The sequence below is a fragment of the Nestor notabilis genome, unplaced genomic scaffold (assembly GCF_000696875.1).
Source record: "Nestor notabilis isolate BGI_N333 unplaced genomic scaffold, ASM69687v1 scaffold10117, whole genome shotgun sequence".
Lineage (NCBI taxonomy): Eukaryota > Metazoa > Chordata > Aves > Psittaciformes > Psittacidae > Nestor > Nestor notabilis.
Window position 1 is genome coordinate 7,132 of NW_009935558.1, and position 3,089 is coordinate 10,220.

A 3,089-nucleotide genomic window follows, 5' to 3' on the forward strand; every position below is an offset into this window, starting at 1 on the left:
GGAAGTTAAAATTCTCACTGATTTTGAGACTTTAAAATTTCAGCAGAAAGCAGAACTACAAAAAACAACTCTTTCACTTGTTTCCCTACCTAAATCCCACTGAAATTGACATTTCAAGTTTTAAGAGATATCACAGAATGGTTTGGGTTGGAAGGGACCTTAAAGGTCATCTAGTTCCAACCCCCCCGCCACAGGCAGGGACACCTTTCACTAGATGAGGTTGCTTGAAGCCTCATCCAACCTGGCCTTGAACATTGTCAGGGATGGGGCATCCACAGCTTCTCTGAACAACCTGTGCCAGTGCCTCACCACCTCACAGTGAAGAATTTCTTTCTCATGTCTAATCTAAATCTACCTTCTTTCAGTTTAAAGCCATTGTCCCTTGTCCTATCACTACATGCCCTTGTAAAAAGTCCCTCTCCAGACTTCTTATAGGCCCTCTTTAGGCACTGGAAGCTGCTTTAAAGGTCTTCTCTTACCCATGCTGAACAAGTCCAGCTCTCTCAGCCTGTCTTCATAGGAGATGTGCTCCAACTCTCTAAGCATCTTTGTGGCCCTCTTCTGGACTCACTTGAGTGGGGCCCCAACACAACTGGGAATTAAGTTACAGTCTACGAGTTACTTAAGAATGACAGTGAGTAAGCATTTAGTTATTTGGGAATGACAAAGGAGGTTTCATCTTTAATTTTCATAAGTCGTCCAAATTAATTAGTGCTTTAAAATGGCAATGAATCACTTCCTGAAATAATTTGTATTGGCTAAATTAATTCCAGTGAAGGAAGCCAATTTGCTGATTGTAAATTATCAGAGTCTCTGACTAGCTCCTGTATACATTGTGTACCATTTATTAGGCTACTGGGAAACAAAGGACGGCTACTTTTCATCAGTGAACAAGATTATAGCCCTATTAATTGACCAGCTTATTGTGGTACAATTATAGGTTTCTATTTAAAGAGTTCAAGCCAGACCTCATTAAGAAATCAAGCTGGATGTTCAGAGGAAAGGAAAAATAAACAGAAGAAAAGCTTGTTTTCTGAAGAGATGCACCAAAAAACCTATTTGGATATTTTCATCCTCTTAGGTTAACGAAGAGAAGTTCAGAAATGCAAGAGTAATTATGAAGATACTTCCATCATATGACAGTCCTAAAGGCAACCTGAAGCTTGAAGTCCCAGAGCCTGCTTCTCTCACTCATTGCTAGATGGTTGTTTCAAGACTCCCCTAAATTAAAATGACTCTTGAAAAGCAATGATGAGGTGAGAAAACACATACACGGGTTACTGCTCTTCTCCGTCAGGCCAAGAAGATGCTTTCACAGCACTCCCATGCTGCTGCGCTGAGAGCCTACCTCCAAGCTCCAGGAGACCTCTGCATGCATCCAGCGTGTACCACCACCCACCCACTGCAGCAAGATGACTTTGTTAAAGTCTGCAGCACTGTTCTCAATGGATTTCCCTTCTTTACCCCTCCAGAAATAAGAAAAAAAAAAATACATATACATAAAGCTTTACCTAAGCTAATTTGCATGGCATTCTCTTGCTTTTATCTGCATCTCCTCACTAGTATCAAAGCCTTGACATTTCTGCTTGAGAAATCCTTCCCTGGCTAACCTGCTTATCAGCAGTAATGAATACTCATGCAAACAGGTACAAAATTAAATGGCTTCTTTACAGTGATTATGATAGATTGAGTCGTGCTTAATCTACATAATCAAATTGCTTCTGTGTTCAGCAGTGATACCTTTTTGCTGCCCTCGGAGCAGGTTCAGCCTTGGTTCCTCTTTTGACAGCTTCTTTCTGAGAAACACTAACCATGACTGGCAAAGGGGCTAATTGAAATGCAATTATTTAACATAGCTGTATGAAGCACATCTTGAACTCTGCAATACGGCAAAGCAGGTCCAAACGAAATGTGTCCCCTTTAGGGAAGGGGAAAAGTTCATGTAGGACACAAGGGAAAACAAAGCACAGATCAATCTCCTCCAGCTACTATCCACGTACCTAGACGTAACTGGAGTGACCCTCCCAAGATAGATAAAACATCTCTAACTCAACTAGCTGCAGTGAGCTACTACCAGTACTATAATTTCCTTTCCCTCTGAAAGAGCATCATCTGCTTACATGCTAATGAAATAGAAGAATGTATTTTCCAATCTTCATCAAGACCAGATTCACGTTTCAATCAAGCTGGCTAACTGTTGTCTAGGTACCAGAAACAAAGGATGGCACAGGTATATAATAAAATCCTTGACTGGGGAAATAAAAGGATTTGGTTCAGGGAAGGTTCTGAAATGCATCTCTCTGTGTAACTCATTTATCAGGTCACTTAGGCCAAAAGTGTCCTGAAGCTTTCTCTACTTTTAAATATTGATCCATTTTATATAGTAAAATGAGAAGTGAGAAATGGTTTCCCACACAAACTATAAATAAGTGCTATTTAAAAATATATTAAACAGCCTATTTACATTTGTCCAAAACACAGCATTGAAAGCAGCAGAGCAAAGGTTTGCTTCCTGACATACTTGCTAGGAGGTTTTTTGTTTGCCTGGGTTTTTCTGTCCCAAAAAGTCTAACAAAATTGTTAGTCTACAAACTAGGTAATGTTTAGAAATAAGCACTAAGAGTTGCAAACTGCATAATCCTGATGCAAAATGCTAATAAGCACTTACAGATAACAATTTCTCTCTATTCTTATGGTTTTGACACAGGTGGAAAGAAGGCACTGGCTGGATCTCTGTGGTTGGAAGAGTGACAGCTCTAGAAAAAAGGTCCCTTTGTCAGCAAAGGAAAGCCAACACAAAGGTGGAGGAGAGCAGGGGGAGGGAGGAATATGGGTTCTGGAAAAGGCTGCTGGCACAGCTTGACTTTGGCTCAGGAGGAAATAAAAGCTTGAATTACATAAAAGAATCAATGACATTTCATCTGAAAGTTTTAGTTAGGTTTTAATTAGGATCCAAGATTTTGCATTTAAGTGCATGAAGTGGAGTACATGTACTCATGCTTCCCAAGATAACTGACAGATCTAAAACTTACTCATCTCATCTCAAAAGGTTAATTAAAGAACATTCCTTGAAAGCATCACTGTAGGGA